Genomic DNA, 16,771 nt, shown 5'->3' with positions numbered 1-16,771 from the left:
GGCTACTATAAATACACCCAAGCACAGACTTAGATTATCACTTTCTACGACAGTCGTCTGGGGAAGGTGTTTGAGGTTGCTAATTAGGTCCAAATGGCAGACTAGCTGGGTTCAGACGGTGGTCACTGGCTGCAAAACATTACCAAACTTTTGGTAAGTATTTCATTAAATATGCTAATCACAGACTTGTAAACATGGACTCTTTTATGAAGTCAAATCCAATCCAGTCAATCTTTTAGAGACCCCCTAGCAACAAATGTGGGGATAATGTATAGCACATTTGGACATTTTAATGGCAATTTTCTCTGCTAGTGCTACCATGCTAACTCACCCTCTCAGTCTCTAATTAATTTGTCCTGCACTCCTCCCCTCTTTCTCAACCTGTCCATCTCTCACTTGACGTCTGTGGCAGGAATGTGTCACTTAAGTGACCATGGACATGGACATTAAAGTCTGAGGAATAACTGAATAATTGAACAGAACACCTGGTGTACCCTGGCTGTTAGTGTATGGAAATGCCATAGGTGTTTACTAGTACTGTGGTACTGTGGATGATGAGTTTATCATTTACATGTCTCAGACTGAAATATGAAATATTCACTTGATATTTGCAAGTGAAATATTACAGTCTGTGGTCTCTGATATTAAACAATACGTTGTCATATTTTTAGTGGTGGCCTTTCTCCGATTTGACAGATATTGGCAATGCAAATATGCAGATGCATCTTGTGGGTGCTGAATGTCTTGCAGTGAATATAGTCTTTTCTTCTTGTTTCGAAGTCCCATTATGTTAAAGGACATTTTCCTCCCACATTTTGAGGAAAACATTGTTTCATTTATTTCAATGACAACTGTGCTATGGCTAATTAGGGCAAGAGGGAGATGAACTGTTTAATTTTGTGAGGGACCCAGGGTACTCAGTCGGAATGAGGCTGCTCTCACTTGTCATCTTCACTTACGTTGGTAAGAAATCATTTGTGTTACAAAAATGCCTGGGTTTGAAAATGGCACCGCATGATTCAGAATCTTCAGAAATGGTGTGCAATTCTACCATTGTGGCATTTCTTTATGTTGTTGCTTGAACTGTGCCAGACTCTGATTAGGTCCTTATTGTCATGGTTCCCTCATGCTAAGGTCCATCTGCAGGATCCTGGAGCCAGGCCAAGATGCCACTATGAGCTCTTCGTGATGTCCTCTTCCTTCCCCTGCCTCACCCCCTACAAGGGTGTGCATCTGTCAGCAAGGAACACATCAGCATGGTGTCCCAAACAAACCCCCAGACAAACATGAATTAGAAAAGCTAAAAGACAAGACAAACACACAGACGCACACGCCCACACAGACACACAAGCGTACACGCACACACATGAGTGTGCACACACACATGCACGCACACATGCGTGCACACACACACACACAAATGGGTACACACACACACACAAGCAACCTCTTTCCCATTTTCTCCAGAATTGTGTACAGTCATCTGATGGTCAAAAGGTGTCTGCATTCGTGGGCTGGCCTTTATTCACTGACAAGTCCTATGGGGGTCCACCATAGGAGGGCCTGTGGCTGCCAAGGTGTCCGTATGGACGGGACTAGCAGACTAAATATAAACACAAACCATATGCCGCTGACCTCAGGCAAAACAAACATAGTGCTGGCCTTCCCTTGCATACGCCACTGCACAAAACCACATCTCCACCCTTCATCTCTCATGCTGTTGCACAGACTAATACACACGCAACTCTGCACCGCCTCCTTAGGCTGACAGTATCCTTCTGCAAGGACCTGCAGCAGCAGCGCTGTTAATTGTTTGTTGGCATAACGACTGCCTCCTTTCTCTCCACCGCCTGCCATATGGACGCCAGCGATTGTGACACATGTCCAAGCCGCATGAGAGGATGATGAAGAGCGAACCCCACAGTACCCCCCCACACACACACACACACACACACACACACCTCACCATCAACACAACCGTCAGTCACAAGGGCCGTCCGTGACATCATCCAGTCACAGCGTTTAAAAACATGACATTACGTCTGCTCTGCATCTGTCTGTGCCAGGCTGCCATCTTAGCAGCTCTGAGGCAGACATGGTAATTGAATGAGCTTCCCCAAACCACCCTTATCTCCTGCCTGTTAGAGAGAGATAAAGCACTTAGATAACACAGGTGAATTCCAAACAGCTTTGATGTGTGCCAGTGTGGTGACAGTGCTCTGTGTGTGTGTGTGTGTGTGTGTGTGTGTGGACAGACTACAATCTCCTGAAGGTTTCCTGTGTCTGTTCTTAATTATGTACCTTCTGGACGGCCGGGCGCATTGGGAAGTCACCCTGGAGAGCAGCAGAGCAGGGGAGGACTTAAAACAACATCAGCTGGGCCACATTAGCATGCAAGGCACAGCACACACAAGACTATATGTGGTACAGTACAAAGTGGGGGAGGAAAGGTGAGGACTGACAGGCGCTCCTATTGTAATTCACTGGCACGCAGCGACGTGTCCGTCTCTTCCTAGGCTCAGATCGCGAGCACATCATATAGCGGTCGGGTGAAATGAAGTCTGCCTGTTCCAGCTAATGTTGTTCACTGTCCCATCTGCACCGGCAAGTGTTAAGGTAGAGAATGATGCTAACACTGACACTAGCACTTGTCTTGCGTGAGACTGAAGGTCAAAGACAATACCCGGTAATAAAGGCTGTCAAATTTCATGGTCCAGTGGCATTAACGACAGCTAAACAGCTAAATGAACAACAACCTTGACTGGTATGATGGGAAGAGGGGCAGGGGTAGGGTTGGTTAGGAGATCTGCACATGAAAGTGAAGCACATAAAACAGATCACCCAGGCACTGGCATGGATGGAGGGAAGGGAAGTGTGTGTGTGTGTGGGAGGGGGGCTGGGGGCACAGAGTGGGAACTCCCTGGGAAACGAATCCTGCAGACAAATTCACCCTTTTCATTTAACCAGTATGGCAGAGGCCCGAAATAGACCAGTCCCTCTTCGCCCCTATTTTCTCTCACTGTTTCTCTCCTTCTTTTCTCTCCTCCTCTTTTTTTCTCTCTTCCCTTTCTTTTTTCCCCTTGCTGTTTCTTTCCTCCTCTTTTTGCCATCTATCTCTTTTTTTTTTCCCCCACACGTTGACGCTGTTCATTCCATTGTCTTTCTCGACTGTCCCCTCACCTTGGCCCAGAGCGCCAGCAGCCCTCCATCCCGCTCTCGGTGGTGGAGGAGATTAGGCCTTGGCAGTGGGAGGCAGGGCCTTGTGGAGCAAGCAGAACTGGTCGTTTCAGACAGCCAGATCAAAGAGCTACATAGAAAAGGAGAAATACACTGATGGTGTAGAACTGTGGAGTAGCAACCTGTTAGGGGCCTCCTCTGCACCAGATCCTGCCTGTGATAAATGGCAGCCCTTTTTCTTTCTCCCTGTTTTCCATTTTATAGGGTATATTATGGTCAGTTTCACAATAGCCCACGCATTTGAATGCTAGAAAATACAAACTGAATGTTGCACATGCACATACCATCGTTCTTGTTCAGTGTATTGTATTCAAATCGTAATATGTAGTAGGCCATATTTGTGCTGATATATGTACAATAGAAAAGCAGACTATTTTACAGCATGTTCTATATCAAATGGATATAATATAATATTAATATTATATTATATTATTAATATACTATTATATAATATAATAAATAGAGAGAGAGTAAAATAATGAAAGAGAATGGAAAAGCTTGAACAGTTTTTATCATTTGTGTTCTATATCAAAAAGTATTACATAAAAAACAGTATTTATAGGCTACTCATTGGTCATTTTCAACAGCAATTAGTGCTAAGATGGTACCCAGGTTGTCTAAAACCATTGAAAAGGGTCCTGCTCCTGCCTGTAACAACAATACATTGTGCAATTCTAGGCTTCAATTCCAGAACTTCATTTTAAAAAGTCAGCATCCATAATTATAAGTAGGCTATAGTAAGTAGGCTATATATACTCTTTTGATCCCGTGAGGGAAATTTGGTCTCTGCATTTATCTGCAATCCGTGAATTAGTGAAACATACTCAGCACACAGTGAGGTGAAGCACACACTAATCCCGGCGCAGTGAGCTGCCTGCAACAACAGTGGCGCGCGGGGAGCAGTGAGGGGTTAGGTGCCTTGCTCAAGGGCACTTCAGCCGTTCCTACTGGTCGGCAACCCTCCGGTTACAAGTCTGAAGCGCTAACCATTCATGGTGCACCATTTTGCCCTTGAGCAAGGCACTTAACCCCAAGTTGCTCCGGGGACAATGTAGTCCCATGTACGCATGTACTGGTAAGTTAAATTAATAATTGTAAATGTACACTAAAATGTAAGTGCATACATTATTTCATCTAAATCAATTAATTTAAACATGACAAAATGCTTAAATGTGGAATATGAAATTAAATGAATCATTGTATTGTCTGTAACTATCAGAATTTGAATCACATCTGAAATATGCCATTACAGAGTGATGAAACCTGAGTGGAAATGGATGGCATTCTTGCTTTTGTCATGATCCCAGATTAAACTATTATAGTATTAGGCATATTCGATCTACGTATAATCAGGTAATAACGTTCGCAGCGGCCATTTTGTTTATATAGAAAATGCATAGGTAGGTCTATTTAATGCAGCTGTCAATTGACAAGCGCGACAGCGCCGGTATTATCGCTGTAGGCTATTTATTTATTTGTACAAAATTTAACGTGATGGTAGGCCTATGTTGTTCAATAGGCTACACGTTCTAACAACAGCAATACATGCCGTTCTAACAACAGCAAAGAGCCCTAGAGTCACCCACTGTCAGAAACATACCTGTCAACTTTTTTTTCCAGCTGTCTTCCTGTTTTAATATTTTCCCGTAAAATATCCCATATTTTATTACTCTCATTACATAAGCCCCATCGGACTTGTCCGTCTATGTACTGTTGTCCTTTTGCTACCCCCTGAGTGGACCCATGTCGGATCCGCAGGCGCGGACGCGCCTTTACTGTAACGGTTGAACATGACTGTACACCAAGAGCCAAGAAGAGTCATACTAGTGGATATTTTCTTTGCTGGGACAAGGTTGCGCTGAACCCTCTCGAGTAAGTGATGTTTATTAATATATTGCGACATTCACAATAGCTAAACATTGGCCTTTGTGGTTTTATAATCATCATGTTTATTGATTGTAATGACGTTGTTTGATATTAGGACTAACGTTAACGTTAGTGCAACCAGAGACGTTTGCCATTTTGTGCAACAGGCTAAGTTAACGTTACTGTTAGCTGTGATGCTCATATGAGTGTGTAGCCTATTTGATTTAAAATGGGATAGCAATTTCGGCAGAATATGTTATGGTAGTGTGATTTAAAAAACACACATTGTTATTTAACATTAGTCTGGTCTTGTCTGTTTTAATGTGTCGCTGTTGTCCATATAGTGCTACTATGCTAGCGGCATATAGCTGCTAGCTAGCATGCTGCTAGGCGCAATTGCATAAGTTATTGCTAATGTCTATTAGTGCTATACATATATTGAGATCACGTTTGCGATGCAAACCTTGATTAAGGTGATACTGGCACTGGTATTTCAGTCAATGAAGTCAGTGAAGCACTCGTCTGCTATGATAGCTACCCAGATAGCAATTTCCTTTGGGCCTGATCCGCATAAAAGCCATTAGATCCGCCTGTAGCGGACATACGGTATCTGACTGTGGGCCAGGTCTGCTCCTGATACAGGTTTCAGCTCTGCTAGCAATGCTGTTTTATCACCGGTTTACAGATTTGTCCCAGGTCCAATTTCCGCAACTCAATTGGAAGTCAGGAGATGCGTTTAAAATACAAAACACCGATTTGGCCCAAACCTGTGATACGGATATGAGCCGAAGGACCATTTTTTCACAGCAGACCCAGGTGGTAATGATATTAATTAAGGTGCTGATTCTGCTAAATTGACCTTTCCCTACTTCATTGTCAACTGGCTGCTAAAGAAAAAAAAAGGTATTTTGGAATGGCACAAATTTAGAAAGCATGGGGGTGCACTATGTTCCCATGGCCACTTCATTTCTACAGTAAGGCTGGAAAAGAAGATATAGTTGGCTCAATATTGATCATATGCTCGTTTCATTATTTTTATTATTACCTAGCAGTGGTAAAAGTAGTCAATTGTTGTTTGTGTCAGATCAAACAGTGCTATGAGACAACCCCATATTCTTGCCACACATGCAGAAGTCCAAGCAGTAACGTTAATCAAGGATCTTTGGTTTGCTCACTATCAATCTTTTGACATGATTTGCCAGCCTGGACTAGGACAGCCCAACTTTTCATGGTAGGCTCTGCTTTTCTGCTTTTTATCTCTGTTGGTTTATTCAGAGACAACAATAAGCAAACGAGCGATTGATAACTTTACTGTAAGGTTATACTATTATTTTCCAGCAAAATAGGCTAGGCTACTAGCTTAGCTTGAGCAAAACAGCCATCACAATAACTAGCCTATTTTGGTAACAGCTAACGCCAACAGGATCACTGATGATAAAAAAAACGAGTGTAATTGTGACTTAACCTATTTTCAAAAAGGAATAAATGGCTCATGTTTATTTTTTGTTGTTTCAGATTGACCATGGAGATGACTGAGGAAGACAGCCTGAATATCGATGGGAACAGTGGAATTAACACTAACTTAAACTTTGTCTGGGATTGCACTTCTACAGCCAGGTTGTTGAATAAAAAAAATAATAAGACACTTATGTGTAAAGTTTTTTTTACCCCCCTTGTGTTTGTAGCCTAGCTTATGTTTATCAGTTGAGCTGTTGGGAAAACGTTACGAACTTTAGCCTGGGTGAACCTATAACGAACCTGTTAGCAAATGTGTAGCAAACAGATTTTTCAGGATAATTAGCCCTAATTACCAATCACATTTCACATGTCAAATAAAGCCGGCTGATGTCTGATAAACGGGTCCGTACCACACACAATAAGCGGACCCGTATTGCATATGATAAACAGATCTGGAACACGTCAGTAACACAGACTACCATACGGAACTGGGCCAGTCTTAGCCCTTATTGGTACCAGATCCGGCCAAACGGATCCAGACCAATTTTGGACCGATAAATGCGTTTGGGGCCGGATCAGGTCCATTATGCAGATCCGTGCCGGACGTTGTGGTAGGTGTGGCCCAGTTCCGTCCCAGTGTATTTTTGCTATCTGGGTACCTACAACTTTATTGATGTTCATGTTTCCATTCTCTTTCATCATGTTGACTCACTGATAATGGTTTAGCCCTAGCCTCTAGCTAGCTGTGCATTAACGTTTGCATTTTGCGAAGTTTGGTCTCATACGTAACTTTAGTGTCTATCTGCCATCTTTGTAATGAAAGCCTCGGCATTTTCATCACTGTTTAAGTCGGTTCCCATCCACTCCGCTAAACTCTAGGAACGCAACCACTAGATGGCGATGAGATTACTTTCCCTCCCTATTGGCATCTGTTTGTGATTTATTATGCTAACGTAACTTAACTGTATGGAACTTGGTCCCCATCTTCTATTTTGTTTGTTCTGCAGCGTCAACTTTTATCGGCTGGATTCTAGCATCTAACGTTACGATTGCCTCTGTTGGGTTTGCTTGATCAAGTAAGATACTTTCTGGGTTGTTAAAATGTAGTGTGAACACATTCCCGTAGCATTCCAAAATAGACCAGAGATGCTTGTACTATATGTATATTTGGAAATTTTGGGATTGCAAAAATCATAATGATATCGTTATGTAACAGCCATCGTTTCGGGGACTCTGATGACATTGAAGAGCCAGAAAATGGTGACTTTGCATCTCTGAGGTACCTTCCAACTCGCCTGGTATATATTAAGTTGTGAGTGACCTTTGGCCTTTGGGGCCTACATTGTCCCATGAGCCATAACCGCAACCATTATATTGTTATTTTGTTAGCGTTAAGCCTAGCTCAGTCATTATGCCATACCACATCACCTCCTGCCGTGTAATGAGCTGCATTGAACACATGAAGATCTATTGAGAACACCAAATCCATATTTCCTGTTATTTTGGTGAAAGTAATGTAAACGTAGTGTAATGCCTTACAATTCAAAGACAGTAATATTGTAATGTAACAAATTACTTTGAGATGACAGTAACAAGTAATAAATAATGCATTACGCTTTTGAAGGAACTTGCCCAACACTGATTCTTAGTGCTAAAGACATTCCCCTCTCTTTGTATCTATTCCTCCAGCTCCACCATCTCGCCGAGTGCCAGGCAGCCGAGTCACTACCCCTCAACCTGGAGAAAACTGTTAAGGACTAAAGACATAAAGACTGATCTCTGAAATAATATTGAATACAGTGGCCCCATCTATATTAACACAGCAGTAGTCACTCCATTTCAGATCAACAGATTGCATCTGCATTACCATCTCAGATTTTCTGCATACTTTATCCATTACTTTCTGAAAAGTTCATTCATTATTATCAGATTGTATTGAAACACATTGATTTTGAATGTCAATCCATTCATGGAGTTAATATAGATAGTGCATCCCAAAATATTGAAACATACAAATTCATGTCCAGCATGACCAGAGATTTGTTTTTGTTTGCCATTGTTTGGCCCTGTAGCTCTCAGCCTACCATGGTTCACAACCATTTATCTCCCTTAGCACCTCACCATGGGGCAGGACCGCAACACTCCTCACCACCTCAACTCCCTGCACCTGCATTTAACATACGGAGAGTTACTCAAGGTAGGGACTGATCTCTGAAATATTAGTGAATATAAAGGCCCCATGTGTATTATCAGTCATGGTTAACAGATGACTACCATTTAATACAATTTTTTTCCCCCTCTCGCACACTGCCCACCTCACTATGGGCCAGGAACGGCAGTCTCTCCTCAACTCCCTCCACCCCCACACCAGCCCTCAACGTGCAGCGAACAGAGGAGCTTTGTAAGTCATGTTTCTTTTTAAATTTAATCTCCTTAATACCTATCTCATATATTGTATTGTGTAAGCATACTTGGCTTTGGATGCTACATACCATAAACATAAACATATGTCTGTTTGATTACAGGTGCTGTGAGGAAAAACATGGTGACACGGTCTGCCACGGACACTGAGGTCACCAAACACGCAATCAGGTGTTTCAACCGGCGGTGGATCGGGCAACGAGGAGATGTGTTCCGCCTCCATCCACACAAATGGAGTAATAGGAGAAATAAGCATTAAACAATCTTTTTTATTTAACTTCTTGTCATTCACTAGTTATTCATTTTCTGATATTTTAGCTGTGCATAGCGCAGTATTTCATTGAAGTTGTAGCCTATTAGATAAAATATTTCATGTCTGCACTGACCTAGGCCTATAAAGCACTAAATTAGGTTTTGACCACAAAATGAATGTAAAGTAGCCTAGGCAACATAGGCTACTTAACAAAAACAGAATAGCTTATAACCTGTAACTTTCCATAAATGTCCATTTTATATTTCCATTAAGTAGTGATCACATTTGTACAGTAAATTGATGTCTTGACTTAAACCTTTTCTGTTAGGTTTATTGACAGTATTGTTAAGTTAAAAATACGAGGCAATGCAGATTAATCGTAGGCCTATATTGCTGTAGTAGCCTAGGCTAGGCCTAGTGATAGTTTTACTTTTATCCTATAGTTGCCTAGATTTATCCTACAGCAAGAACAGAAGGAATTTTGAAAATGAGATAAACGGGTCCAAAACGGACCCGGGCCAAATGAGCCTTTGAGTCCGTTGCGGGTGGCGGCGGATGTATGTATCAATTTGCGGATCCCAAACGGACCCGCCGCGGAGGTAAGGTTTTAATCGCGGATGCGGAGTGGATGCAGTGCAGAGCCACGGCGGGTCCGCGATCCGCCTTCGTAGCGGATCCGTTCCTGAGAGCAACTGGAGTCCAATACGGGTCCGTTCCGGAAGCCGTCATACAGTCCTTTTGCTGTCTGGGTAGTGTGTCTATTACTTTTTGGCAGACCATGAAAGAAACATTTGGACTTAAAATCCATATTGCAGCCAAGTGATCTCCAGCCACAAGTAGACAGACAAGGCTTGACTGATCTCCACCTCCAGAATCCACAAAAGAAATATTCTCAGTGAAGATAACAAAGTTTCTGAGAAATTCATGTAATTTTTCATTCCTTACAGACCAGAGTTTGGAATTGATACATTCACTCCTCAATGTTTCACTCTGAAGTGAAACTTAATCTTTGAAAGGAAAAAATAAAGTGGATATTACATTTGAGGTAAAACCAGTCCAGCAAAGAGAATTGGCCATCTTTGAACCTATGTACCTTGTGAAAACATTTCAGAGCAGCATAGAGGTATACTTCCCTTCTGGAGTGAACCGTATATAGACATATCGAACCCAACATTGATTACAGTCAGGAAACTTTATAAACGAGTAGACACGGCACTTCATAACACAAAGATGGTGGTTGTCTACACATATCACTCCCAGGGGCGGACTGGGACCAAAAATCGGCCCTGGCATATTTGGCCCAAGCGGCCCTCAAATCAGTCGGGCACACCTAATTAAATACAAAATCTTTGCATTACCCTTAAATATGCATATATTTTCAACTGTCATGGAGCACTGAAAGTGATGTAGGCCTCATTGGCTATCACTCTGACTGATCAGAGGTAGCCATGGAGCACATACTCTCCATATTCAAGTAGGCTATACAAGCAATTATTAAAGAAGAGTTTCTGCTAGAATTTAAAGTATCATTTCAAATTATTCAATAGGCTACATTTAAATTATAAAATGCTCAACTGACTAAATTACCTAGATTGTAGTAGACATAAATCACTGTAGGACAACTGAAACAACACAAAATAAACTGGAAATATTTTATTCCTGTAGGCTATACTATCTTAATACTACCTACCTACATTGCTGGTAGCCTTTGGAACAGTATAGCTACATTAACTAATTATCTATAATGTCTTCCAGTAGCCTATCATATAGGTTGTATAGCTTAGTTGGCTTGTGCATGATGAATACTGTATGACTTTATGTTTTGTAGCCTACATTTCCGTCAGTCTACAGTCCAGTCTAGAGACCAACCACCACTCATGCCATCGATGTTGATTTTTGATCGTCTGACGGAAACTGATCAATATCTGAGCAACAATTAACATCGATTTGACACTCTTTTGCTGTCCGGGTTTGCAAATCATTCATTTACAACATTTAAGTTGCGCTATTTGTTATTATAATCACAGCACGGCCTTACTTTGTTATTATATATCATTACAATATCGCAATTAATAAGTCATCATAATCATTATCGTCAGCATGACATGTCACACAGCCTACCTGCTCCACGAGTTCTTATCATGTAGCCTCAACTAGGCTCCACCACCTGCTCATTGTCCCTCTGCTCTGTATGCTTGCTTACATCCTCGTTCAAACTCAACTAACTTTAACATGTTGCTGACATATGCTAGCCTACTTGCAATATTGTATTTTTTAAGGCAACTTCGATTAACTTTTGAAGCGCTCACAGAATCCTGGCTCTGCGCCAAAATGCGAGGGGTGCCTGACGTGAGCTGTTATTGGATCAGTCGAGTGTCAATATGGAAATGTAACCAATGGGCCGCTGATTGCCCTTCCTTTGGGCCGATCGTTGGCCAAAATGATTCAATTATATATAGCCCATAGCCTATTCTATCGGCCCAAAAGGTGCGTCAGCCCACCAGGAAAATGCCAGATGGCCAGTCCGCCCATGATCACGCCCAATTGTCACTTAAAGGACCTGTATTTGTATGGCCATGGACTGAACCTTTCAGGGAGCCAGCTTTTCAAACTTTTCTGTACCTGTGGAAATATGCTGCTAAGGTCCTAGAGATTGTACAGTAACAGCCAGTCGGGATGTTCTCAATAGTGATTGTATCATACGTTGCTTCTGTCTGAAAAAAAAAATGTGTGAAGTGAAGTGTGAAGTAAAGCGCTCTTGCAAGTGTCCAGATAAAGTGCTCTCACTTTCTTGCTGGCGTTTCTTGGGGCAGCCATAGCCTACTGGTTAGCACTTCGGACCTGTAACCGGAGGGTTGCCGGTTCGAACCCCGACCAGTAGACACGGCTGAAGTGCACTTGAGCAAGGCACCTAACCCCTCACTGCTCCCCGAGCGCCGCTGTTGATGCAGGCAGCTCACTGTGTCAGGATTAGTGTGTGCTTCACCTCACTGTGTGCTGTGTGTGTTTCACTAATTCACGGATTGGGATAAATGCAGAGACCAAATTTCCCTCACCGGATCAAAAGAGTATGTATACTTATACTTACTGACACAGCAAAGGTCCATGAGCCACCTACTGTACTATTGAAAGAGAGGCCTCTGGAGCCGTCAGAAATGAGCCATCCACCAAAGTTTGGGGATAAAAAAAATGAGGTCTAGCATATGGCAGAATCTTTTCAGCTCTAAGTGGCAGCTCCTTCTTGGTAATAATGAGCATCTTTTCTTTTTCTTGCCCAGAGTGGTTGTCCATACGTTCTCTCGTCAATGCTCCTGCCTGCCTGCCTCTCTCTCTTTTTCACTCTCTCTCTCTCTCTCTTTCTCTCTCTCTCTTGCACACACACACACAGAGTAGTCGATGCACAGCCAGATCACGGCTGTGGCCCTGGAGTGGCTGTGTGGAGTATAATGGGACCGTAATTGTCTGCTCATGTCAGAGTGCAGATGTGGGTGAGTTGCAAAGAAAAAGAAATATGTTGACACACGCAGTATCAGGCATGAGCATCAAAGACGTCTGGAAGATGATTAAATATGTTTTGAGGAGGAGTTTTGTTTTCTGTTGCAATGCAATTATTTTTCTTTATGTCAGTATACAGTAATTACAGTAACTGCTGAGAATAGAAAGACTCATGCTGGCGTGGGATTAACTAGAATAATCCATGAAAATGTTTATGTGGTTTCAGGGTAATTTCTTCTGGATAGGTAAATATATGTCACTTCCACTGTGTGTGTGTGTGTATGTGTGGGTCTCCTGGACCACCAACACTGCATCACTGGCGAAGAGAGCTCAGCGCCGCCTGTACTTCCTGCGGAAACTCAGGCGAGCAAGTGCTCCACCAGCCATCATGACCACATTCTACCGAGGCACCATTGAGAGCATCCTCTCCAGCTGTATCGCTGTGTGGGGTGAAGCTGCACTGAATACAACAGGAAAGCCCTGCAGCGCATAGTGAACACAGCTGGAAGGATCATTGGTGCTTCACTCCCCTCCCTGAAGGACATTTACACCACCCACCTCACCCGCAAGGCGACCAAAATTGTGAGTGATGCAAGTCACCCCGCCACAATCTGTTTGATCTACTGCCCTCTGGGAAGAGGTACAGAAGCCCGCGCCCCCGCGCACTACCAGACTCACCAACAGCTTCATACACCAAGCTGTAAGGATGCTGAACTCTCCCTCCTCTCCCCTCTACCCTCAGCTACATAACATCCTGGACATTGGACCCACAATGGCAGCCTGCACTACTCCACTTGCACACTTGAACACTTGCACACTTGTACACTTTACAACTTGGTGTTGTTGTCCTGAAAACACAACACTTCTGCTGCTCTTACATAACTTGCACCACTATGCCACTTTCTTTATTACTTAGGTCAAACAGAACTACCCAAGCCTTTTATTGGCCTGACTTTGCACTAGTATTTTATTGACTGTCTATGCACAATTTCAACCAAATTTCGCTGCTCTTATTTTTTCATTATTATATGTGCCCTCTTATTTACTTATTTACTTACTTTTTTGTTTACTTGAATGTTATGTTTGTCTGTGGACTTAAATTGGTAAAATATGTCTTGTCTTCACCGTGGGATAGTGAGAAACGTAATTTCGATCTCTTTGTATGTCTGGAATATGTGAAGAAATTGACAATAAAGCTGACTTTGACTTTGACTTTGACTTTGTGTGTGTGTGTGTGTTTGTGTGTGTGTGTATGTGTGTGGTCTGTGTCTTTTGTGAGGGACGGGGACATGCCTCTTATGTCATTTCCACTCCATTTCCTATGTGACTCCAGGCTCCACCAATGCATACTCAGTCAGTACCGGTCGGATTGAAGGGACAAACTGTCATGCTGGAGCCTTCTGGCTTATTTAATTACACTGTCCTGTGTCTGTGGGTGGCTATGTTTATGTGTGTGTGTGTGTGTGTGTGTGTGTGTGTGTGTGTGTGTGCGTGTGCGTGTGCATATGTGCGTGCGCTTGAGCAAGCCTACACCCAAGAGAAAGGTTGGGCTTTCTGGACGTGCTACACACATCGATCATTCTGTTTTTTTTTTTTTAGAGAGAGAGAGAGAGACGTCTCGCAGCTCAGCGTGCCCCCGGAGCCCCTGCATAGAATTGTATTCCTGCAGGATTTACACAGGGTCAGTTGGTTATCTCACACTGCCGTGAGGAGAACACATGCCTTAAAGAGGAGCGGATAGAAGAAGGGAGATAAAAATCACTTCAGATGCACTTCATTTCACAATAGCCTATAATAGTCTGGAATCTATGAATATCATGCTATCATTCATCACTTAAGTTTAAAATCACTTCAGATGCACTTCAATTCACAATAATAACCTATAACAGTCTGGATTGATGAATATCATGCTATCACTTAAGTTTAATTTGTTTTTAAACAATATAAACTCCTGGGGCCGTATTCACAAAGAATTTTAAGGCTAAAAGTACCTCCTAAGTGGCGAATTTAGGAGCAACTCCTAAAAATAATGGGTGTGTCACTCCTAACTTTAGGACTCCTAATTTTTTTCACTAAAAGTAATTCACGAAGCATTTTAGACCTAAAAGTAGCACCTAAGTCTGGGACAGCTTAAAAGAAGTCGAGAGGACTCCTAACTCACTAAGACCTATTCACAAACAGCTTTTTGTGGCATTTCATGTTGCGATGTTTTGAAATGCGTATGCGGCTACAGGAGCTTCCAATCGTGAGGGAACAATTTTGCATTGTAGGCCTAGGCATAAAAGGGATGCAATAACGCAACCAACAACAACCAAAACTAGCCTACTCATTGTCAACATGTAAATTAAATGTAACGTTTCATTGTGAATCAAATTAAAATGTTCTCCTCTTTGCAAACGTACAGTAGGCATATGGTGACAGATTCATTTAATAATGTTGCAAAGATACTGCATCAATCCGTATGTTTTATGAGGCTACTAGGCTATTTGTTTTGCCTTACTCTTTATAGGCTAGGCCTTTTTATTCAGTTATTCATCATCTTCCGTCCTTGTGTAGCGCATGCATTCTCAGACCTGTCACTCATCATCGTGAGGGAGGTGTTTGGAATCATTCCCGCGTTACAATCATCAGCCAATCAAGGTGGTCACTTCAGTCAAGCTCGTGCATGAGTAATGACGTCATCCATAGCAACGAAGACTCACTCTTAGTTTAGGAGTTGTCATTTTTCCTTACTAAGAGTAGGTCTGAAAGGCTTTGTGAAAATTTTTTAAGAGAAAACTCCTAGCTAAAATCCTAGTGGTAAGATAAAAGGCTTTGTGAATATGGCCCCTGGTCTATAAATGTGATAGTTCTAGATGGATAATTGTATTTGTAATTTGAATCATAAGTGTTCAGTCATTGTAAGACAAGGCCCAAGCAGTTGAACGGAGGGCAGTCTAGATGCAGTATGCAAGCAGCAGATACTGTAATAGCTTATCTCACAGAGTTCTCACTAGAGGACATAAATAAGGATGAATTATGACAACATTTCTGACAAAATATCACAGGTGCTACGCCTTAGAATCTATAGGGAGAAAAATTGCATGATTGCTATTTGTGCTATGAAATAATCTTCCGTAGTTCAAGTTCTGGCAACATGAGGGAGATATTGAGTTCATATTCCATACTCCTTATCATCCTTTCCTAAGTCAGGTCAGGGCAGATGTGCCATAAGGACATATCTGAAATTCCACCTGACAGTATATGTTCTTACACTTGACTGAATAAAGGAGAATTCCAGCGATTTCTCACTTTCCCTGCTCTACATACTGTAGATCTCTGTTTCTAGAGGTCTCCAAGTACTGTCAGTACGGAAAAAAAACAAAAACAATCGCTTCTACCTAAAGCTTGAGTTGTTGCAGCCAACATCTAGAGTTGCACGAGTTGTCTCATTTCTCTAAGGCCCGTTTCACACCGGGAACATGGCATAAATGTTGTGTGGCTGTTGCATGTCAGTTGCATCGCGACTGCGTTTCCTATGTCTTTGCTTACCAGAAGTGTCCAACACTTGCTGTCGGAAAAACAAAGTAGCCATGGGGGCGGTCCTTGTCATTCCGAAGTGCCCTGAATGCACCATGTGTCTGATGCGGCGCTGCGGCGGCCTCTCTGCCAATAAAAACGTCTATTTTTCTCACGTCATTTTTTCTTCACTGAATGGAAACGCTTCCAACACGCTTTGCGTTGCGTGAAAAATAGGCGTGAGTCCTATTCCTTGCATGCACACGTTTCCGCGGTGGCTCGAGTCACGACTGAGACGTGCGTGTCACGCGGGCGGTGTGCAGGGTCTAACCTGTTGACATGGGAGCCAAAATAAAAACGGACAGGCCACGCAGCTGACACGCTCATGAGAGGAGAGAGGAGGGAAGTTGATGGCCCAATACGCGAGGACACACAAAAGTATCCTACGCGGAAGCGTTTTCAGTCGGAATTGTGCGATCATTGGTCCAAGCTGCCAAGGTGAAAAGTTCCCTCCCACGTCTGTCATCTTTCGGTTTCAAACAA

At 42.6% G+C, this 16,771-nt stretch overlaps 2 long non-coding RNA genes across 2 annotated transcripts; both read left to right on the top strand.

Moving 5' to 3' along the window:
• The first annotated feature begins 5,054 nt into the window (after positions 1-5,054).
• Positions 5,055-7,858, top strand: LOC125306925. The gene is made up of 3 exons (XR_007195623.1): positions 5,055-5,109; positions 7,569-7,637; positions 7,778-7,858. It is a non-coding gene; the product is annotated as an uncharacterized LOC125306925 (long non-coding RNA).
• An 823-nt stretch (positions 7,859-8,681) lies between these two features.
• On the top strand, positions 8,682-9,252 carry LOC125306738. Its single transcript, XR_007195597.1, has 3 exons — positions 8,682-8,758; positions 8,892-8,962; positions 9,087-9,252. It is a non-coding gene; the product is annotated as an uncharacterized LOC125306738 (long non-coding RNA).
• Positions 9,253-16,771: the final 7,519 nt, after the last annotated feature.

Source organism: Alosa alosa, chromosome 1 (assembly GCF_017589495.1).
Source record: "Alosa alosa isolate M-15738 ecotype Scorff River chromosome 1, AALO_Geno_1.1, whole genome shotgun sequence".
NCBI classification, from domain to species: Eukaryota; Metazoa; Chordata; class Actinopteri; order Clupeiformes; family Clupeidae; genus Alosa; species Alosa alosa.
This window is presented reverse-complemented; position numbering and strand designations above follow the sequence as displayed.